The sequence below is a fragment of the Acinonyx jubatus genome, chromosome A3 (assembly GCF_027475565.1).
Source record: "Acinonyx jubatus isolate Ajub_Pintada_27869175 chromosome A3, VMU_Ajub_asm_v1.0, whole genome shotgun sequence".
In the NCBI taxonomy this organism is placed as follows: Eukaryota; Metazoa; Chordata; class Mammalia; order Carnivora; family Felidae; genus Acinonyx; species Acinonyx jubatus.
Genome location: NC_069388.1, coordinates 105,516,764 through 105,540,380, shown reverse-complemented (window position 1 = coordinate 105,540,380; position 23,617 = coordinate 105,516,764). Strand labels below are relative to the sequence as shown.

The 23,617-nt window shown below is 40.8% G+C and overlaps 1 protein-coding gene and 2 long non-coding RNA genes across 26 annotated transcripts in view; 1 reads left to right on the top strand and 2 right to left on the bottom strand.

Annotated features, from left to right (window-relative positions):
* The window catches only part of SLC8A1 (solute carrier family 8 member A1), a 390,461-nt gene that overhangs the window by 118,054 nt on the left and 248,790 nt on the right, over nt 1–23,617 (bottom strand). The window lies entirely within an intron of this gene.
* Nucleotides 1–23,617, bottom strand: part of LOC128311270 (uncharacterized) — a 133,892-nt gene that overhangs the window by 22,442 nt on the left and 87,833 nt on the right. The window lies entirely within an intron of this gene.
* Nucleotides 1–23,617, top strand: part of LOC113592504 (uncharacterized) — a 49,866-nt gene that overhangs the window by 2,184 nt on the left and 24,065 nt on the right. Inside the window, exons 1-2 of one of the 10 annotated variants that reach the window (XR_008289553.1) lie at nt 790–1,778; nt 4,000–21,742. This is a non-coding gene — a long non-coding RNA (uncharacterized LOC113592504). Of the gene's footprint in view, nt 1–789; nt 21,743–23,617 lie in introns of those variants that run through there. The other 9 variants (XR_008289555.1, XR_008289560.1, XR_008289556.1 and 6 more) reach the window with 9 other exon arrangements.

Genomic DNA, 23,617 nt, shown 5'->3' with positions numbered 1-23,617 from the left:
ATGAGCCTTCAAGAACCAGAGCAGGTCTTGCCTAGAAACTACACAGGGGGCCACCTAAGTGGGTCCAATGTAGCTCAGCTATAAATACGCCCACCACAAAGATATTAAAGGGCCTGAAATTTTCATTTCATCAGGACTCATGTGACATTTGACAGGGAAATGACAGTGAAGTGTCTAGTGATATAACCATCCCTTAGCATCATACTATTTCAACCGAACAGAAAAGGTATGGGCATAGCATGAGATAAAGCTGTCTCCTAGAGTCTGGTTGGCGTCCTGGGGAGGTCAGAAAAGATTGGGATTCTGCTAATGAGAAGTTTCAAGAGGCAGAGGCAGAGAAGCCAAAGAGGCACCTTGCCTCTTTTACAGATATGATGGGAATCAGGCCTTCCTAAAAGCCCCTCGTTAACTTCACTATTTAGAACTGGAAGGTACTAAAAGCTACAACTCCATCCTTTTATGAGAAAGGAAGCAGAATCTCATGGAGGTGTTAAAGAAGTCACAGCTGGAGAATAGGAATATTTTAGTATGTGCTTGGCACTCTGCTAAGTGGTTTGAGGTGCGCATACCTCATCTAATCCAATGATTACCAGCCATGGCTGCGCATCTTAATCACCCATGGAAACGAGAAAATACATAGTTGCATATGTGTTCCAATCCACCATCCACTGGACGCTCAGATTTCTTACGCTTTGGGGTAGAACTAGGTGAGTGTAGTGTTGAGTTTTCTGTTTTGTTTTTTTTTTCCTTTCTTTTTTCTTCTTCTTCTTCTTCTTCTTCTTTTTTTTTTTTTTAGCTGCACAAATGATTCTGAGTCACCGCAGGGTTGAAGACTATTTGTGTAATTCTCACAATTTTTGACTCAGGAATATTACTCCATCTTCTCCAGAAGATGAAAGTGAAGTTCATGTCTTGAGGGGACTAGAACCCAGGTCTATACTTTCTGGTTCCTTAGTTTTTTTCCGTTTAACACAACTTGCCCGGAGGGCTGAAGTCTTGGGTTTAGAGTAGATAAGCGCGGTTCTTCCAAGTGTATTCCACTTTATCCTCTGAGTGTTCCATGAGAAACCAAGGAATATATTTGCCGGCAGCAGGGTGTATGGAAAAGAGCACAGGGATTTGCACTGCAGTGCTTTTCATGTTGGTTAATTGCGTGACTTATGGGCATGCCACCTTGCTAAGCCTCAGTTTCTCATTTCCATAATGGGAATGGCAAACAATATCTCAAATTGCATAGGAATATGAAATGAGAAAAAAATCTATACAGTAGTGAAACGAGTGCCTGGAACATAGTAGTAGTGTACGAACCGTTCACAGTACTGAACAAACAGCAATTCTTTTTGCTATGTTTATGGCTACTAATAGCTTTCTCTTTGCCAGACCATGGCATTTATCCCGTTTTGCAATCCTTTCCCCTTTTCTGTAAACAAAAGAAAGTAGTGACTGGGGAGATGGCACTAGAGGTGGGATAGAGTCAAAGATTATAATGAATCACGCAGAATCTCTCTCACACCTAGTGTAAGATGCATAATTTCTATACACGGGGCTTGATGGGAAAATGAGGTTGGAGCAGGGGATGTGTCGGGAAGCTGCATTTCTGCCTATCAAACCCTCTATTTTTTCTCAGATGGAGACGGGTGGGGGAGGTGAAGGTCCCTCCCAGAGATGACACCACTACCTAAGCATCACACTACCTTGGCCTCACTTGGATAAGCACATTTGTCTGGTGTAATCCTAGGAGCTGCTAGACATAGACAAGTACTTTCATCACTTGAACGGTGAGCTTCAGTGTTAGAGTTGCTCTATTTATACTTTGCTCTGCAAGCAATCCTGATGCTTTTACATAAGTGGCAAGCTCCACTACCTTAGCAAACAAGTAAATAAGGTGATAAACAGTACTCTCTTTTCCGTAGGGGCGTGTGATGAATTCCCAAGCCAGCTTCACTTCCCATTATTCTGGCCAACTTACCTATTTTAAATCACTTGAAATGACAGTGGGTTTTATTGTTTTCCCCTCTCAAAGCCGGGCCTTGATATGACAGTTAATTTGCAAACACATGGGAGCTGGCTGGGTGACAGGCAGGGCAAGGGATGGCGAAGTGGGCTGGTTCAACTCTCGCAACGTAATTGCTCAAACTTAGCCTTGCTGGGTCTATTCAGCACTTCTGTGATTACATACTGTTCCAAGACTCAAGAAGATGAAGGTTTGGAAGCATTGCATACCATGTGTATTTTCTCGGCATTGCAAACTTCTCTGGTTTCAAGGGTCAGCTTTCTGATCCATGCAGAATTAAAACAGAGGCTTGGGAAATCAGAGATTGCATGGGGGAGCCACACACCTGCTCAGGCACAGGAAAGGCCTGGAATGTCAAGGCACTTGAGCATAATCTGGTTTCTGTATACAGACCTGGATCCTTCCTCCACAGATGAGGCAGTTACAGACACTTAGGATTCTGGAAAATACCTGGATGCTCCTACCCTACCCCTTCTACTCTGAGGGCAGAGGAGAACCAACAGTATAGGTATTAGACTGATTTACATTTTGTTTCCTTCTTCGAGATGAAGTGGAAGCACTCTTGATTAATGTGTCCACACTTGAATGTCCATAAAAGTAGCAAATGCTGGCGTCCAGCTGTTAATGAATGATCTAAAAGATTACTTGGTAGCTTTTAGTATAATCCTGAAATTAGTTAATGGAAGTGCCACTAATGAACATCTATTAATAGAGGCAACTGATGTTAACACTGCTAATGTAACGGCCAGGAGGTGTAATAAAACGTGTGGACAGAGCAAACCTAATACTGTTCTATATCAAAGTAGCTCCCTTGAAAAATGTAAAGCCAGGTAATGATTACAACTAGGAAGCATTTTAACAACAGGGTCATTGCTGGCAGGGCTCACCATCGAGTTTTAAATAGAGTAGCGGACAGCTAATACTTTGAGACCTTCATTCTCTGTGGGACCTTTCTTGATTACTCTTACTGGGTGTCAAAGCTCTGATTATTTCTCTGAACTCTTATTACATAACAAGGAGCTTTTTAATTTGATATTTAAGTTTCTTTATGGTTCTTTGTCTTATGGGTGTTGTAAATTATGAGCAATAGAAACCAGGGACTCTCTATCCATAATAGGACGGCTTTTTGTTTTTAATTTTTTTAATGTTTTATTTATTTTTGAGAGCGAGAGACAGAGTGTGAGTGGGGGAGGGGCAGAGAGAGAGGAGACACAGAATCTGAAGCAGGCTCCAGGTTCTGAGCTGTCAGCACAGAGCCCGATGCGGGGCTTGAACTCATGAACTGTGAGATCATGACCTGAGCTGAAGTCTGACGTTTAATCGATGAGCCACCCAGGTGCCCCAAGGATGTTTTTCATCTCACCCGGGGCTGAGTCCCATCCTCTGTGACCTCTTAGAGTGTTTTGTTTCTTTATATCCTAATCATACCAATGTGCAAAAAAAGAACCATTAATTTCTCTCCTTTACGAGGTTCTTTGGAATTAGGCATTCTGTCTTGTATCTCTGATTCCCTACCTCCGGCACCAGGCTCTGCAACAATGCCAGGGCAGTGCTGATTATTGTGGCCAAAGAGATAATTGTGTCGTTTGGACTCAGTTTGTGCCTTTGTCTTAGGAAACTCAGAAAACAAGGGGCTGCTCCCTGCCTTCCAAGGGCTCACAGTCTAGACATACTTATGTAGAATTCAGCTCATCCTGGGAAATGAATTCCCGCAAGAGGAAATGCACTTAGCATATGTGTAGTGTGTGCTGAAAATTGCTTTTTTCTTTCCAAATGAAATCATTTATTTCATTAAAAAAAAAAAAACAATTTCCCTTGATTACTGCCCTTCGTAAATAAAATTATCGTCAAGGCCCTGACACAGCTCTCTGCTATGAAATACAGAACTCCTGAAAGTCAGTTATTCTCCACCTCATCGCGTCTCAGTGTAAAGGATACCCACGCTCTAGTATCACACACGTGAGAGCTTTTCTTTCTTCCCGCAGTAGATATTAGCGTTCACTCTGCCTATGCGCAGATGACATACACAGCTACGCCTCCGTGGGAATTCACGTACATAGAAGCAGCAAGATGGAGCTAGTTTTAGCTTTGGGGGCCACAGGATGATGTGGAAAAGCCTGCCGTCTACACCGGCGTGGCACTGGAATGACAGCCAAATGGAAGCAGCTGCAGCCTCCTGAGAAACAAAGCTGGAGAATTTGACAGCAGAAGCAAGCGGCTGCAGCCCAAATCCCCGGGTGTCAAGAGCCCTGCTGTGGGGCCTGGCGAAGGCAGTCGTGGATTGGCACCACTGAAATCATGGGTTTCGCTAAATGGCTTGCCTTTTATGAACCTTTGAGAAAGGGAAAGCAAGTGTTCTCTCGTGTATTCAAGCCGTTATTTGTTGAAAGGCTACTGTGGGTCCGTCACGATTCATTTCATAATGGTTATATGCTAAAATGCTCACATGTTAATAAATTGTATTTATTTTTTAATGTTTATTTATTTTGAGAGAGAGAGAGAGAGAGAGCATGCTTGTGAGCAGAGGAGGGGCAGAGAGAGAGAGAGAGAGAGGGAGAGAGAGAATCCCAAGCAAGCTCCCTGCTGTCAGCGCAGAACCTGACGTGGGGCTCAATCTCATGAACCCTGAGATCACGACCTGAGCCAAAATCAAGAGTTGGACACTTAACTGACTTAGCCACTCAGGCACCCCAAATTGTATTTATTTTTATACGTAATCTAATAACCATAATCATGATGCTGACTGATTTCAACCTTTCATTTTGACTATGTACTAAAAAGCTGGTTACCTGGCTGCTATTCACATATAAACCGAATTTCTTCTGTGTGCAATTAACATGGATAAAACTTGAGTAGAAAAGGTGCCAATTAGAGACAGCTAATGACCTCTGACCCCACTGAGATGCATGAATACCATTTTCCAAATTATAAAAAAATAGAAAAATAACAATGCAGTTCAGAAAAATATATTTTCCCATAAATAAAGATAATTTGTATTGAAGAACACAACTTGGGAACTAATTAAACAGAGAAAACACTTCAAACGATTGCCAGAGAAACCCCTTAATTCTTTTCAAAGTAGAACCTGTCCTCGTATTTCTCTCTCTCGTACTCTCTATGCGGCTACAACACTTCATTTGTTTAGTCAATCAAGAGTTGACATTATCTGCAAGATGCTCTGCTGACAACTCTCCCAAATACTTCTAGATCATTCTATTCCCACAGCACTGCACCACTGTTGTTGATGTGCTCCATCTCCATGTCCTTTCCTGGAAGGGACTGTGATCTTCTGAGCATCACCCGATGACTATGCTTTTCTAAAAATGCTTTGGAAACAGCCCGGCAGCATTTATGTTGTGTGTCATACACATTATCTCTTTACCCCATTGTATTTTGTGCTTGGTTCCTTAAGGAGCAGTTATTCGTGTGTAAAAGAAAGACTGTTAGGAAGGAAACAGTATGTAGGTTGAAGCTACGAATGACGTACATCTACAAGAGTCAAGTTACTAATGACCATGACGTTGGTACAAAAAGCTGGGTTAGTTCCTGTCTCACTAGATGGATTCAGATACTTTTGTGGTGGTGGTGTTGATCTGTGAAAAGCCCAACCAAAACTCAGAACTAAGGTCTAGGAAGATGAACTGATTTTTTAAAATACAAGTTCCAAATCTGGCGCTACAACTTCAGCTACCATATATCTCTATATCCCCAGTTTGCGGCCTTTGTGCAGACTCCAGGCTCAAGGAGAAGCCACTGTATTATGAGAAGGCTTTGTGAGCTTATGGCTTACGTGAGCCCCAGCCGGTCCAGAGACATTATGGGTTCCCCTCAAGATTAAGCTTTTGTAGGTTTGCCTTGGTTCCTCAGTTCTGTATACAAATCCTCAGCTCCAGACAAACCCTGGGCACTTGCGCCTTCTTGCTGTTCTTACTTTGTGCCTTTCCCGCTTCTTGGAATGCTCTGACCCTCATTACTTCATTCAAGTTCCCTTAACGCACATTCTAGAGGATGGCTTTCATCCTAACAACTCAGGCATTACATCTGAGGTCAGATGAGAAGCACTACTTAGCTCTACACTGTAAAACAAGATAAACACTTGCCCTTACCTGTTTTACAATCTTAGTTCGACAAAGGAGATGGTTACAATTTTCCATCTCAGCTTTTACTTGATTGCTAAAAGGATGCAGGAACACAGTATGCATGGTTCGGTAAATGGGAAGTGTTTATGTATTGTTCAATTTTCCGTTAAAATTATAATTAATTGAATGTTGTTTAGAATTAATGAGCCTAGGCAGATATTTCATATAAAATGTAATGCAAATTTTGTATGTAAATCAACGTCTGCTCTTTACCATATTTACTTTACAGCCTGCACGAACAAGAGCTAATAGTACGTTTGTCAACAAATTAAAAGGATGACTTTTTTTTTTTTGCTCTCCATTTAGAAGAGCCCTTTCGTCTTTGTTTGAAAGCTTCCTTCATGTGGGAGGAAGTTTTCCCTTTGCCGATACCTGCTGCCATATATGTGGAAGGCAGAAATGATGGATATGGCTGACAGCAGTTTAAAACAAACCTGTCTCGATGTACCAGCAGTTAAATGCTCAGACTGTATCACCAAACTAAGAGGGAAGGGAGAAATCAAGCCTGACCTTTAACACCTTTCTCAAGCCTTGCTCGATTCTCTGAACGGGCCCCATCACTGCTTGCTAAAATCTTCCTGGTCTGCTTTGTCTTAGGACACACCATAAGGAATACTCAGTATTTCCACAAGAATAGTAAATGCCACATATGCAAGAGAGGTACTACTTCTTGGCAGTTTTTTCTTTTATTCTGAACTGAAAAAGGTAGTATGCGAAAATAAGGCAAAATTCAAGTTAGATTTTGAAGAGTTTCATATCCATATCCGTATAAGAAATAGAAAATATCCATCACCCTTTTGGCATTAACATCAAATTTTGGTGAGTATACCTGATATACATCTACAAATCTTCTTTTTTTTATTTTTTTAACGCTTATTTATTTTTGAGAGAAAGAGACAGAGCATGAGTGGGAGAGGGACAGAGAGAGAGGGAGACACAGAATCAGAAGCAGACTCCAGGCTCTGAGCTGTCAGAACAGAGCCCAACGCAGGGCTTGAACTCACGAGCGGTGAGATCATGACCTGACCTGAGTGGACTCTTAACTGACTGAGCCACCCAGGTGCCCACATCTACAGATCTTTTTGATGGCTCAGGACTCCAAACCTTCCCACTTATTTTCATAGGTGACACTTTGGAGGAGTGACTATTTCTCTCAAAATGGTTGTATCGGGCTATATTTTCATCCCCTTGTTTTTTCTTCTTGATTTGAGGTCAAAATACCCATTCTTTTCTTCAAATGGGTTTTCCCATCTATGGTGGTGAATCCAGAACTCTTACTTTTCTCTGAAAATTAATTCTTCTGCAGAGCTCCTTACACGGATCTCCTCCCCTGAGCTTTGGGCAATTACATTCTCTCATGTCTTTCACATAAATCTCACTTAGAAGACAAACCCCTCAGGTTAAACTGCTGTTGGGTGTGTGCATTTCTCATGGAGAGCCAACAACACCTACATCCACAGCAGCCACCTTCACCGCTACCTGTGAAAGCATCTTACTTTGGGAACCTATTTTCTTTTTTCAGCATTCTTGTTTGAATGTGAATCCAGCCCAGGACAGGGACACTGGAGTCAGGCTGGCCACCCCCGGACTCTGGCCTGGGACACCTATGATGTGGGGAGGCACTGGACTAGGAACTAGAGGGGTGTGGTCAACAAGAGGGAGATGAAGTTTCTGAGATGAAGAAGCCTACAATCTAATAGAATGAGGCCGTGTCCTAAGACAGAACAGGCCAGGAAGGTGTTAGCAGGCAATGGGTCTGGTTCAAAGAGGAAAGCAAGGCTTGAGAGAGGTGGTAGGTCATTAAAAGTCAAGTAGACAAAGGGTGAGAATCTACTTAGGAGTTTGTGGAAGCAGAAACCCGGAGGAGACCTTGGATATGATCCAAAAGACTGTGCTCTTTTGGACCTTTAATTCTGTCTGGGCACCTAAGTCACTGGATGGTCATTAAAGGCAAAGAAAATCAGGGGCATGTAGGTAGGGATGTCCACATTAGGCTGGCACATAGATGCTCCAATTACAGTGTGTTATTTTAAGAGAAATGGAACATGTGAATGTGGCACAGATCACTATTTTTTTGGTCTCCAACTGTTTTCCGTGGAATGACAAGGTATATATATTCATAATGATGTGCTGTTTAGACGGCATCTATCTACACAGAGAGACTGGAGATTAGAAGAGTAGGATTGTATAGCAAAGGGGGGGGGACTTAATGCATATCTTCGAACTCAATGGCCTTTGTAGGAGTCCTAATCACTTTTTGTTACTGTCCAGCTTCCTCTTCTGTTTCACACTAGCAATACCCCCTAAGAGCTATGACGTAAATCTTCCAAATTCCTTACAACATTTGCATATTCTAGGAAGTTAAGTATGAGTTTCTGTTATATAAAATAACTCAAATATTGTTCAAAGAATTTCTTTTGTGGACTTTTTTTTCTTCTGGAGGAGATTAATGTATATTATTATCTATGGAAGCCATTCTCTCCTAAGAGCAACAATGTAGGTACTTGGATGTTGTTTGCTATGGAACTTACCTTTACAGAGATAATTGCAGTAACCTTTCAAACGAACATATGCATATACCCGAACTTGCACCTGTCACTGTTGCCATGGAAACGGTTCCAAAACATAAGATATGATTCTATTATTGAGGCCGTATAGTTTCCCAAATAAATCTTAATGGAAGTGTAACAGGAAAAAAAAAGAATTTTATGGAGAATAATTTTAAATTATGTAGTGAAGTTTGTGACCACATCTTACTCAAATCACATCAGTAACCTTCATCTGAATAGGAAGCAACAGTCAGTAAATGTCAAGCATACATAAAGAAACATAAAGGAGGTTTATTTTAAGATAAGTGAAGTGCCCAAATGCTACCTCTCTAATGTTCATCTTCATCATTGTTCATTTTCGATCACTATTCCTATCGTTGGCTGAGGCATAGCATTAGCTGTCTGGGTGGCGCATCCTGAGGTCACGGAGTCATCTGATGATTTTTCCAGTTTCTGGCATCTTTGGACTTTCTGTTGTTATGGTAAACAGACTTAGATCTACAAAGCTTTTAGAGCTGAGAGACCTAAAAGATGTCTGTTCCAGCCCCTTACTTTGCAGATGAGGGAACCGAGGTCCAAAAAGATAAATGCTTTGTCCAAGGTACAGAAAGAAGTTCATGTGGCTGAACTAAAACTCAGGTCCCTGACTCTCCTCCCCACACACAATCAGTGTGCTGCCTTGGGAATGCTATCCACATCCCTGCCAGTTAAAGCTAGTGCATTCTTTCCTGGAGAGAGGAGTCAAGCTCTGGAATTGAATATCAGGACCTTCACTGCCCACGTATATATTCAAAGGAGCTAGTCCAATTTGCTAAGTGAAATAAAATTTTAACTCCTCCCTGAAAGTATGTATCTCCTCACAAAAATCTATTGATTATGTGGGGATTACTACTTTGCACCTTAGAAACTGAACTAATGCCTTAATATAATAAGAGAAGGAAAGTGTTTTCAACCTCTTCTGTACTTTGATGTCACGTGAATCAAATGACCCAGGTTCATAATAAAGCCAACTGTGAAATCAGTGTTCACCTCCAAGTCAAGTGCCTGGGAAACCCATCGGTGGGGCTTAATTTAAAGCTATCTGATGATGGTTGGGGTTTCAGTGTATTATTTTGAGCACATAGTTATGGCATTATATGTGGGGAAAGAAAGCCCTCCTGGTCATAAATCATGACTGGCAATGGGTTCTCCCAGGGACAGAGAATACTTATTATGTAACTCTCGTTAAGGGTTGATGGGTGGCCGACTCTGAGCTGAGTCTCTGGCAGAGCCGAGGACTCCCCAAGCTCGAGGAGGCCCCCGAGACAATGTGTCATGCAGCGATGATGGGTGGAAAATACTCTCACTGTTCAAGTTGTGATTGTTTTGGCTTCCTCTGGGGTAGGCTTTTGGCACTTGAACTGGCCCCAATGTAAGACCGCAGCTGGAAAATGCCATTATTTGGATTGGTTAAGAGGAGTTTTTGAATTGAACTCCACTGTAGCATTAGGGAAGGAAAAACGTTCCTGCCACATTCCGCAAGTCTCAGAGTAGCCATCTTCCTACCGTTCATGTCTCTGCAGATGAATGGGATTATAAACACTTTTTTGGGGTATAGATACACAGGTATACAAGACGCTCAAAGTTATGTAAGTCTAGAGTACTAGAGTAATCCACTCCATAAATACGTATTGAGAACACACGAAGTACCAGGCATACTGTTCCAGTATGGACACATGTATACACACACACATGTAGACACGCACGTGTGTCACTTTTAAGACAGACAGTGAATTCCTTCCTCACAGGCATTAAAAGACATAGCATGAGTAAAGCACATGGGGTGGAGAAGGCTGCCATAACTATTAATTCCCCTTACACCTTTTCTTCGTCATCCCCCAGCTTTGGGATATCAATAACCTTCCTGCCCTTCCAAATTCTGCAAACGACCCTCAACAAGGGAGAGACGGAAGGGTGCGAAAGTGATCTGTTGTTGGCCCAGTTCAGAGCCTGTGACACCCAGGCTAAACCTTCTGCTTCTATAAAGGGCGCCCACAGACTCTAGCTTGTTACCTTTCGGGTCTGGAAGGGATGGGAGTTTTTTCATCATGAATATCTGCTAATTTGTCTAAATGCAGTGAGACCAGACACATAGACATAGGTGTGTTTCCTAACAATAAAATTAATACATTTATGTTGCTAAATATTTGGGGTAGAAAAAAATAATTATGCATAATCCTACAATTCAAGCAATGTTACCCCAGACAGTTTGGTGTATTTCCTGTAGCTTGCTACTTGCTCTGGGGCAGACTCCCAAGAAAGGAACACAATGGCACCATGTTGTTTCCGTTTTGACTACGTAATTGCTATATACAGCAGCAATGACTTATGACTTCCTGAAGCAGAGGAAAAGACGTGTAGTGTGTGAGAGACAGAGAGAAAAAGAGAGAGAGGAAGGTGGGGAGAAAATGTATATGTGAATATTGAGGCGCAATGAGTCTGCTAGAACTGAAAACATCCGCGGTATTTAAGTAGGCCTGTCTAGTTCTTTGTAAATACCATTGTAGAAAAACAAGCTAAAACCTAAGGGTAAAAAGTCTCCATTTCATTCCATATTTGCAAATAAAGCCCATTCCATCAACAGTAAAATTGCTTTGTGTAATTTGCAATCTCATTGTCGTCCTGGCTATCCCCCCGTCAGGCTGCCTGTGTTTATGTAGCTTCTCCCCATGGCACGTGCTCGGAGCAGAAAATGATATAATTATAGATCTCCATCCACTCACAAGAACAATGGCTGCGCCCAGCCACTGGACTCTCCCTTCTCGAAGCTCTCCATAGGAAACAGAATGGCGCAGCTACTGTTTTGAATGTCCAAGGCCTAAAAATGTTAGGAAGACAGCTGCCACAAGTTCTTTGCGCGAGGCGCCTCTTTGAACGTTTACCCTCGCTATCGCTTTATTCATCCTGTCAGGAGCAGACCAAAGACCAGAGGTTTTAAGATACCCTGCCTATAATTACTCAATAATAGCAGAAGACCAAGAGGGATACAACCATAACGCGGTTCAAGACTTTCTACGCTCGCTTAGAAAAAAAAAAAAAAGGAAGCTAAATTTGCGTCTCTGAGCAAAGTCAGCCCGGGCCATTTCAGAACCCTTAGTTTCTACGTAAAGTAGCTATGATGCTTTGGATACTAAGGAAACCCCTAAATGTTTAGACTAAACTAAGTCAATACTTACTGGAGTGATTTCCCACTCATGAAAAGCAACTGGAAAAATTTCTCAAGTCTAAGTTTCGCTATCAAAATATTAGTGACATCATGGCTTGAGAGTTGGTTTTACCTGTTTTAGACTAAGAAACCCATTCAAATGGAGTCTGTGGCCCATGACCTCACTCCAGGAAAACGAGAAAAGGAATGCAAAGTGACATCAGCACCATATATCTTCTGAAGGGTATTGCACTCCTCCTCTGTGATGGATTGGCCTGTGCACTCCAAATATATTCACTGTGGCAAGGGCACCACCTCTGCTGTGCATTTAGAATTGAGTATGTTTTTTCCCCCAGGACAGATACAAAATATTCAGACGGTATAAGAATTTCTATGCTCTAGGACCTCCCCCTGATAGGTCTACAGAGGAGGATAAAGAAACATGTCTAAGACCTCGAGAGGACCACCTGAATCAGGAACAATGTAAAAGGAAAAGAGGTAGAATGGGCACAGCTTGTAGACAGCTTGTGACATTTCTGAGTAATTACTGAGTGCAGAAGGTTCTGGAGTTGGAGGGCCAACTCTCCATCAGCAGCCCGCCTTCTCTGATACGAAAAATGAACATTTGAGCAATTTAATGGAAAGCCGTGAAAACGCAGCTGCAAGCATTACATTCCAGCTAGATTGCTTCCTCTAAGCTTTCCTATTTAGAAAATTTGAAGTCTTCCAGACCTTCTCCCTAGGATATTAGGAAGTAAGCAGAAGCTCTGGATTCTTGGATTTAGCAATGGGAGGTGAATCAGGAAAGACTCCATGCAAATGAAGAGGGCCACAGGATAACCACCGCCATTTTGTTTATTGAGCACCTACTACTACGTGAGTGTCCGTCCTGAACATTTCACATCTGTTATCTCTTAAATTTCCCAACAACGCTAAGGTAATGACAGCCTTTCCTGCCAACCTATGAAACCCAGGCTGGGAGTTGTCCAGTGACTTTTCCTGTATAATCTCACCCTAAGGGAAGACGTTACTCTGATTTTTCCACCTCATGTTTTTCCCTGGCAATTGCTGTGAGAGAATGTTGTTTTTGGAGTTGGGTAGGCAAGTGTTGTGCATGATATGAAAAACCGAAAAGAAAAAAAAAAACAGAGAAAAAAAATCCGACACAAAGCACTAGTCAATTTCAGCCCCTCTCCAAATGATCAAGGCCTTTTCCTACTGCTGGATATTTTGAAACGAACAGGTTTGCCTCAATTTTCAGCCGGGCTTTTGCTCTTTGTGGAGTGCAACCCCAGCCAGCCTCAGGAGAATCAGTGAAAGAGGATCAGTTACACTCTGGAGCAGCCACACGGGGGCACTCCTGAGATCCTGAGGCGTCTTCCTACTAAGGAAAGAGTTGCTGGAGTCCCAAGTGATCCCGCGGGTGTTTAACAAAGGGAAGGAATGTCTAGAGGATAAGACTCTGTGCACTCACTCTTTGGAAAATGTCTGCTGTATATATTTGCCAAGTGATAAGGAATCTAGTAAATCCAGTAAATCAGAGGCCATTTGATGATTTACAGTGTTCAAAGGTAGCTTCCTAGCTCTTGAAAGAATTATAAAAATGGCTATTTAAAAATAGGCAACCAATATAATTGAGCAAGCTGAAATGGGCTATGATACAAACCATATGTTACGGCCATGGAAAATCAAAATAAAAGTAACTCAGTATAAATTGAGAATCATTCCCACTTGAATTGACACAGTTTCATGGAAGTGGCACACAGCTTGGAATTCTAACCCTTGTGCTATTCTAGATAAGGGATCTTTCTTCCCAACATGACACCCTCCTCTTTAGTTTTAAGGGTCTATTCCTGATACCCCTTTCTGCCCAACACATGCTACACTACGTGGTCACACGAAGTGCCTGTAAACGAAGAGATACGTTCAAGCCATTTTTATCTTGTGACAAAATTAGCAGTAAAAGTAAACAGGAAACAGGAAATGCCCACCTGGAGAGAATAATGTGTAAACCTCAAGTAGATTGGTGAGAATTTCTCAAGACAGAGTGCTTGGGAGGACAATTTAGCAAAGCATGGAATTTGACAAGGTAAAACTTCTGCACATTCTGACTTTATGCTGTACTCATCTGTTTGTTTCTGACTAGAAAAGAACCATTAATACACAAGGCTCACTGGAACCATCTAGTTCAGCAGAATAAACCAAACCAGAGAAAGCATGTCGTTGCATTAATATTTTCATTTGATTTCATCTTATTTGTAAAGTTGACTCTTTAAAAAAAAATCACTTAATCTTATATACACCCCTATGTTTATTACAGTATTGTTTATAATAGCCAAAATGCGGAAGCAACCCAAGTGTCCATCCACAGACGAATGGATAAAGACGTGAGATATGTATCTATCTGGAATATTACTCAGCCCTAAAAACGGATAAGCTCTTGTCATTTGTGACAAAATGGATAGACCCAGAGGGTATTATGTTAAGTGAACTAAGTCACACACAGAGAGATAAATGCCGTGTGATTTCATTTATATGTGGAACCAGAAAGCAAGGAAACAAAAAGCAGAATCTGACCTATACAGGCAGAGAACAAACTGATAGTTGCCAGAAGGGAGGGAGGTGAGGGGACGGGCAAAATGGGTGAAGGAAAGTAGGAGATACAGGCTTCCAGTTCCATTATGAATAAATCACAGGGATAAAAGACACAGCATAGGGAATACAGCCAATGATATCATAATGGTGTTGTATGGTGACAGATGGTGGCCACACTTGTGAGCACAGCCTAATGTATAAACTTATTGAATCACTGTTTCACACCTGAAACTAATGTCACATTTGTGTGCCAACTACATTCCAATTTTAAAAAGTAGATAAATCGCTCCTTCCCTGCACTATTTGCCGCTCTCTTGAGATGCCTATTGTGATAAATGCAAACAAATGTTTTACGATAATGGCAAATGTCCCCAAACAGACATCATGTCCAGTTTCTAAGCTGCAATGATAGCTTACATTTTATTATAATCTTTAATAGAACTATATATAATTATGTATTATGTGTCAGAGAGATGTTGATTGTTTTATATATATTACATTATTTTATTCTCTAAAACCTCTTTTATAAATGAGGAAACATTAAATGATGTTTAAAGAGGTCAAGCAACTTGTCCAAGTTGGCACAGTTAGGAAGTAGCTGAACTGGGACTTGACAGGTTTGTCTCAGTGGCCTATGATTTTAGTTGTTATACTATATGATCTATCTTGGACTAGTTGATAAAACAGCTCTTTAGTTAACCTCTCTTCTTTTAAGAGTTTTAGCAGATTTTAAATATTTCTTTCCTAGCTAGTCAGTAACTTAATTTTTAAGCTGCACACATACACAGACAAGTTCAGATGAAGAAAAAAAAAAAACACACAAAAAAACCAAACACAGGCTCCAGATAGACTATAGTTGCATTTCTTGCGGATCCGTGGTTGCACCCACACTACAAGCTCATGATACACATCCCTCCAGACCTGGCTTTAGAAACCCATTTTGAACAGGGGAAACTTGAAATATGCAGACTGCGGTCTTGACTCCCCTTAAGAATGCCTGCTTTTATTGGGTTTACCCTGTAATCCTGCAACTTTTGGCCAGAGTCAAATAGGGCGACGATGTTTTTCTACTTGTCTTCTACACAATCCGGTTCATTTCAAAATGCTTCCAACTAGTCCCCACTGCAGACTTTATTCATTGCAGTACTCTTCTTGACTTTCATTAAGCAGAACCTCAGATCAGAGCAGCGTGGCCCAGACATTGGGCTGGTCGGTCCACTCAGGAGTCGATCCTTCTGTGCATCCACCTTTAAGACCCACCAGTTGAGTGTGTTGTGTTTCCAACACTGCATTCCAAAGAGACCTTTTATAAGGAAAAGTGGCTGCTGTTTAATTCATTTCAGAAAGTAGATGGTGAACCCTTATTGCTTTGATCTGCTTTCACACTAAGTCCGTTTGTTCATGGGAGGTTTGCATTCTCTTCAACATAAAATTTGTTTAAAAAAAATCCGACTCCTTGTTCCTGGGCTTCCATAATGACGTTTGAGAGAACTTTGTTTAATTCGGTTTTAATTCTGTCCCTTTCAAGGAAAATGGTCAGATGCGACCAGGACATGGAAACATGATCTTGCTGTCAGTGCCTAACAAAGCTTGCAGTCTAACAGACTTCTATTAACAAACAAACAAACAAAAACAAACAAACAGAGCTTTTTCCATTATTGCCTCATATTCTTCCTTCTTTCCCCACATTTTCTGAAATGTAATTTCTAACGGGTGGGAAACAGTCATTTTAGTGTGAAAACTTGCTAGAGTGGAAAGGCCATTGTGTACTTCCTGTAGACTAAAACGCCAGAGGAGAATTTGCCAAGGAGAATCCTTGGCAGAAGGGGGGAGGTGGTACCTTGGAATCAACTCTTAACTATGTGAAGGCTTTGGGTCTTGGTGAATTTTCCAAGCATGGGGTATTGGCTTTCTGGAGGCTGGACTGAAGAAGTCTACTGCCCCCTGAGAGCATGCCAGGGGCACTGCTTAGCTGAGGCCCACCATTGTACTGACCAGTCAACTAGGCCACATCCAGAAGGGCTTTGCTTCACATCACTTGACAGGTGATTGAAAATGCTTAATGTCAGAATACAGAAGAAGCCTGACCAAAGCAACTTTAGAACACAGCAAAGATGTGTGGACTTGTGTATGTGTGTGTTTGGTATGTGTGTGGTGGGTGTGTGTATGTGTATAGAGATGGGTCTGAGGCATGGATTTTATTAATGTGATTATTTAAATAGACTCTCCCAAATGCAAGAGCAGCAGATGTTGCCACAAAAATGAAGAAAAAAGGCTCGGGGCATATATGTCACATTAACTATATTGGACAGCATTCAAATGATAAACATTTTAATCACTCCAGGTTATAGTTCTGCTTTAGATTTTGTTAATATGTTAATAGAAAAATGCAAATTTACACATCGGATTCTAATAAATATGCATAAATAATTAGATTTTACAAGAGAAAAGGACCTTAGGGATTATCTCCTCCAGTCCTCGTGTTAAAGGTGAGGTCAAGACTTTCACCAGACTGCAGAGAAGTTCAGTGCCTTGCTAAAGGTCTTACAGGTAATTAAGGGCAGAACTGTGATTGAAATATAGACTCTCTGACTCCAGGTTTAGTGCTGCCTCCTCTATCACCTGTAATAGATTCAGAGGCAAAAACATAAACTTGTGTCTGCTATGCTCAATTCCCAACAAAATGTTGCAATGATATTTTGTGTCTATTTCCTGCCTTGAAGCTTGATGGAAGGTAGTGATTCTGAGTTCATTAAAACAGATGGCTTGACTTTTTTTAAACCTTAGTTCTCTATCACACTGAAACTATTTCTAGAATTTAAAAAAATCACTTTTTAGGGGATAAGTGAATTTAAAAATTCAGTGTTTGAGGACATTAAGGCATATTAAGCAAACTAAATACTCCAGATTGTATATTAAACATCAAGTACCAACTATAGGGTGCATTTTTCCATAGTCATTTGAAATTTATTTTAAGGTTTTCCTATTGAGATCCTATTGGGGGAGATAATAAGATATGTCAGGTTTTGTTTTGTTTTCTCCCTAGGTTTAATAAGTCTCCTGTGAGTGACATATAGCTGGGAATAAATGGATTACATTTGTAACCAAATTAAGGTGATGGTAGACAGGAAGAAGCCAGAATATGACCTACTGCTTATTGATAGAGAAGATGTAGCTGGAATCTTGAGAATCTTAGGTCATTTTTGGCTTTGAAATTGTTGTATTATTTGTTCACTGTAAAGTAACGTTTTGCCCATAAACAATTTCAAAACAAACAAATAAGTCTACACCCAATGATGTCTTCTGTGGATGATTCCCCATCCACCAGGGGCAAAATGGATTTTTATTTCTAGGGACATTCGGTGAGAACAGGATGAGCCGAAGATGGGGTAAGCCTGCCAAATGTCACAGGACTGTGTCCTTGAGCCCTTTGTGTCCTGCTGCAATACCTTCTAGGAAACAAACTGATGAAAACCTAATTCCACAAAACGATATCGCTCTGGAGATGGTATTATGGCTCCTTCCAATTTTCTTCATGATCTTACAGGCAGGTGAATAAGAAGTTTATTTAATAAAACAATGACTTGCTGAAGGAGACCAAGCTAAGAGCTGCATGTCACCGTGACAACTAAACAGATGGATTCATTTGGTGTGGCCCCTCTCAGGGCTGCCATTAGCCCATCAGGAAGGTCTCCATTACAATGCTGACCAAATGGAAAACAGGCCTGTTGATCTACAAATGCCCCTACAGTCTTGAAAGTAGTTCTCTCAAAACCTTTTGAAATAAATAGAATACCAGTTACAAAATTGTAAGTACCTTTACTTGGGATGAGTGCTGAAAAACAAAACAATGTGTCCCATGACATCAGTGGTTTTCAAAATTCAGTGTCTGTATGATTCATTCGCATAATTTACCATGTTTCACATTTTCAAAAGCTTTCGTGCTTCTCAGGTAAGTGGGGAAGCCTGGGCCTTTCCCTGCCAGTCTCCATCAAGGTGGTAAGAGGGATGGGGTGCCTGGGTGGCTCAGTCAGTTGAGCATCTGACTCTTGATTTCAGCTCAGGTCATGATCTCACAGTTTGTGAGTTCGAGCCCTGCATTGGGATCTGTGCTGACAGTGTGGAGACTGCTTGGGATTCTCTCTCTCTCTCTCTCTCTCTCTCTGTCTCTGTCTCTCCCCTGCTCACTCTCTCTCTCAAAAATAAATAAATAAACTTTAAAAAAAAGGTGGTAGGAGGGAAAGGAGGTGCTGACTTTTCCATTTCCCACCCTGAGAAGCATTATTCTCCATGAATCCTCAAGAAATATCCATGCTTTCCAATATCCATGGAAATATCCATGCTTTGAAGAACTTTTTTTTAAGAAATTTTTAATTTAAAGTTGGGAATATTACCATTGTTTTGTTTCTCAGGTTGTATGGTAGTAAAAATTGCCAAAGAATCATTTAAATAGTGAGAGTACTGACAAACTATAATGTATTATGTGGCTCAAAATGCTTCCTGATCTGATTAGCTACCAAGACCTTATTTAAGACAAGGAAGGGTGGAGACTTCACTGGAAATGACTCATGGATGTTCAATTTGTGGATTTTATTTGTGGAAAAAAAAGTATTTTGATAAGTAGAGATAGCTGTTTCAAAGAAAAGTGTTGAGGCTCTATTAAGAAGTACACATTCAAATCTATTAATCTAGATATCTAGTCTCAAAACGTGTATGTATGTGTGCATGTGTGTGTGTGTGTGTGACATTTTTAAAGTAATTTAAACAAAGCCATTGTTTCATACCCTGAATTAACAACCCATGAAACAATTCCCTAATTGTTAAATGGATATTGTGATGAATATTAAAAATGTTAGCAGAATAAAAATTGTCTGGAAATACAGAGAATCGTGTCTTAGGTATTGCTTTATTATTAGGGGGGAAGACATTTAGTATGGTGTAAGGAGAATATATTTTTGGAATTAGGTTGAGTTAAAGTTCTTGTCTTATCCATAGGTGGCATTAGACAAATCACTTAACATCTTGCAGTTCCCTTTCTTGATCTAGAAAATGAGAATAGCATATGCATTATGAAGAGATTGTAAGTACTAACTGGATAAAACAATCTAGGACATGCTTGGCAAATAATCGGTGCTTAACATCACTCTCATTAAAGTTGGTGATTATTAACTGGCACTTTACAATTAAAATACTCTGGACAAAAATAAATAAATAAGAATGACTGGTCCAATTAATCTTTTCAATAGAGGTACAGACAGAATATATATTTTATATTTTTTTAATGTTTATTTATTTGTAGAGAGAGAGAGCATGATAAGGGGAGCAGAGGAGAGAGAGAGGGAGAGAGAGAGAATGCCAAGCATTCTCAGGCTCAAGCAGAGACTGATGTGGGGCTTGAACTCATGAACCGTAAGATCATGATCTGGGCCGAAAACAAGAGTCCGACACTTAATCGACTAAGCCACCAGGCACCCCTGGAATATTTTTTGGGTCACCATTGCAGTGATTTGCTACTGAAGAAACCTTCTTTCTCCTCACCAAGTCTCTATGGCCCGTATTTAATTTGGGATTTGGAGAAGGACAGGTGGGATGTTTTCCCAGAGTACTTCAGTGCTATATAGCTGAAAAAAAACCGTAAGTATGTTAAATGCAAAAAAGTGCCTATGAATATTCAGTAGTTCCGCTAATGGGATCATAGAACTAAGGGAGGTAGGAGTTTGATTCCCACTCGGGCCTTTTAGTTTTCTTGGCTTCTCAGCCTCTGGCCCCCACAGGCCATTGCCATGAAGGTATCAAGCAGCAGCATGTGTATGGATCTACAGAACCTCCTGAAATTACAGAGCAGAGTTCAATGTTAGCAAGTTGTAATAAAGAAGACATGTTTTGTTCAATAATCATACTGAAGGTTTTGCTTCAGAGACCCCGCTAAAATACGGGATGTCTGAATGGCATACTACTAAAATATTAGGGTGCGAAAATCATTCTTCTTTTTTTTAGACTGCATTTAAAAAACTCACTACAAAAGCTCAGTGTGTGAGGTGGATAAGCTTCAGACAAAGGAAAAACCAAACCTGCTAGTCAGCGGTACAAAAAAATGTCAACTTCTACTTCATGTTGCCAAAGAGACCGGGTAAACAGACTTAAACAAAGAGAAGTGGCTGTCTTGGCAAGAAGGCTAATGTGGAAAACCTCTTCATTGTTGTATGGCATGCTTCTTTTCAGAAGAGCAGACAGGGAGAGAGGAAAAACAAGAATAGAAGCATCTTTCTTCCAAAGAGGGGCATCTGCGTCCCTGAGAGATGAACTTAGCCGCCCAGGGACGACATCTTAGTAAATCACTTGGAAACAAAGCTTGAAAGGCCTATGGATTGTCTCACGATTCCCTCACTACTTTACCCTCTGTTCTTTGATCAGCTGTGTGAGGAAGTGGTCTCATAGGAGATCTTTTTATTCAAGCTTTCAGCCTGTGTTTACTCTGTGTTTTCCAGGCAGGGCAATGCCTGGAAGTTGGGGGAGAGGGTGAGTAACGGAGTCTGTCTGACTGATGAAGGTCACCATTTAACAAGTAAATACAGAGTTAAGTCTCATCTGACTTACATCTCTTTCCTCTTAGAAGTTTATCCAATCCAACCACATAGCCAGATGCCATTATTTCCCCCACATTAGCTTCAACACATACGAGGCATTACAGATAAATGCAATGGCGTTTCAAGTGATCCCATTCCTCAAGATATTTACAGTACATGGTATAGAAAAATGCTCTCATTATAGGCTTTGGTGAGAAAAATGTTGTGTTTTTACACCACCATATATGCAGTATGATTATACATCTGTAAAGCTCTTCAGCAAACGATAAGTCAACAGTGATCATTAATGATGGATACAAAAACTAGAGGTTACTGTTTTCTTCCTTCTATTAATGTCTGTCTCCAAATTTTCTAGAATATGTCCATATAAGAATTTATAATTTATTAATGTGAATCTGGTTTCAGATGTTGAACTTTGTGGTTTATTCTTTCATGCAGTTTGAGGCGAGCACAATGAAGTTTGCCAAAACCAAGATATAATGAAACAGTTCTTTCTACATCTGCAAGTTTGTTTGCAAGTTTTTTAAAAAAGAAAATGCCTTTCTTTTAATGTGTGTCTTCAAACCCGTCACCATAGAAGTTGCTTGTTTTGAAAGGGAATAAAATAAGATTGCAAACCAGCTCTAACTTCATTGGGAAGCTTCCACCTAAGCAGAAGGCAAATGTTAGCACTGGTAAGTTACACATTACAAGAAAAAGAGTTCTTTCCAATTGCTAAGTCATCAATAGGTTAAAAATAGACATGAGATTGGGGTCTTAAGTCATTTCCCTACATTGTAAGGGTCAAAAAGAACACCACTTTGTAAGAAGTCAGCCAATGCTCTGTGCCCAGACTTGGCACGTTGAATTCATAACACTGCCTATCAAGTTGCTCTTAACGAGTGATGTTAAACATGCATTCTTTGCAGGCTGTTACAGTGCTGCGTCACACAGATACAGCCTCTTCCTCTTCCGAAAGGTCATCAGAAAACATGAAGTTCAATGCAGCAAAGAATTACTGTTTGCAACTCTTAAAAATGTCATTCTCTTTATAGAACTGGGTTAAAAATCTACTTGTTTTTTTATTTCAAATTTCACTGCAGAGAGTGGCGTCTTAACCTACAAGACACCCACTCCAAGGTAATGCCATCCTAGTGAGGGCTAGCTGGTCTGAAGAGCTGGTCAACTTGTCAGATCTACCAAACTCTTGGGAGATTGTAAACTTTTGTGGGCATATTGGTTTCTGTTCATTTTCACAAGATTGACAGGCTCATTATGGTAATACGGACATCTCTACCTGAGAGCTCATACTGTGCAATTGTAATTTTGCATATGCTAATGAGAAGACAATTCTATCAGAGTGAACATTTGGGCTGAGGTGCAAGGCACCATTTAATTATAAGAACAGTATGGGATTGAGCTCTGTCATGGATTCTTCCATTCCTTCCACCTTGTCTCTTTCCAAATTCTTCTATTTCTTCCTAGATTTCCTTCCTCCTCTGCTTTCTCTCTCCTTAATAAATGACAGATCCTTTTTTTTTCTTATGCCATTTCTATGGCTGCACTTGAAACAAGAATTCTTTCCCCCTAGTTGTTGGTTAACATCTGCAAATGTGAGAGAATTTTAACATGACAAACAACAAGGAAAGAAATAAACTAAAATGAAACAGTGTCTCTTCTCTCCCCCACCTCCATGGTGGAAATGATGATATCCTCACCATCTGCACATTCGCAGGCTGTGAGTGGGCAGAAAACCAGCTGGAGACACAGCCCATGGCAGGGATCCAGAGCCTCAGCTTCTGGGAGGTCCTAGAAGTTCAGGATGCCTCCCAGCTATTGGATTATCTCTTGTCACGTACATTCAAAGGGACAACGTAAAACACTCTTCCAACCAATTTTGTGTAGAGAAGATCTCCACTAAGGTAGAGTAGGGGACGGTGTTCTGGAGTTAGTGTCAGGGAACCGAGTCCTTGAGGGTCATCCATTTGCAATTGTGGGATCTTAGGTCTGTCACTTTACGTCTCTGGAGTTTGGTTTTCTCACTTAAAAAGTGAGAGCTTCTGGCTTTACCATTCTATAATTTTGTTATGGAAAATATGTGCAGAATTAAGAGAAGAATGAAAATAGTTTAGGGATGCCTTCTTTACCTTGGTTGACAAGTTACATTAAGAGTAGAATATTGCTGTGCTCCCAAAATATATCTCTGAGGCAAGAATTGTGGTGGAAAAGTAAATAGAGTGCCATACTCTTCCCACCAATTAGGCGAGGAAATGTGATTACTCTGAGCCCAAGAGACTTCTGCTAAAAAAATGGAGGCAATGATTCCATTTAGTGCCCTCACTGGCACCCACCTGTGTCCATGTGTGTGTCAGAACTGAAGTTAGGGCCATGGTAAGGTCATCCCTGTTTGCAAACTGGGAGAATGGGGCTGAGAGACCCGAGGAGCTGTTCCTGGGGCTGTGCTGGAACACAGAAATCCAACATAAGCCGCAAGAAGGATAACCACCAGGAGACAGTGGCATGACCATATTTCTGTGAAAAGCTACCTTGTGACCTTGTAAGTAATTTAT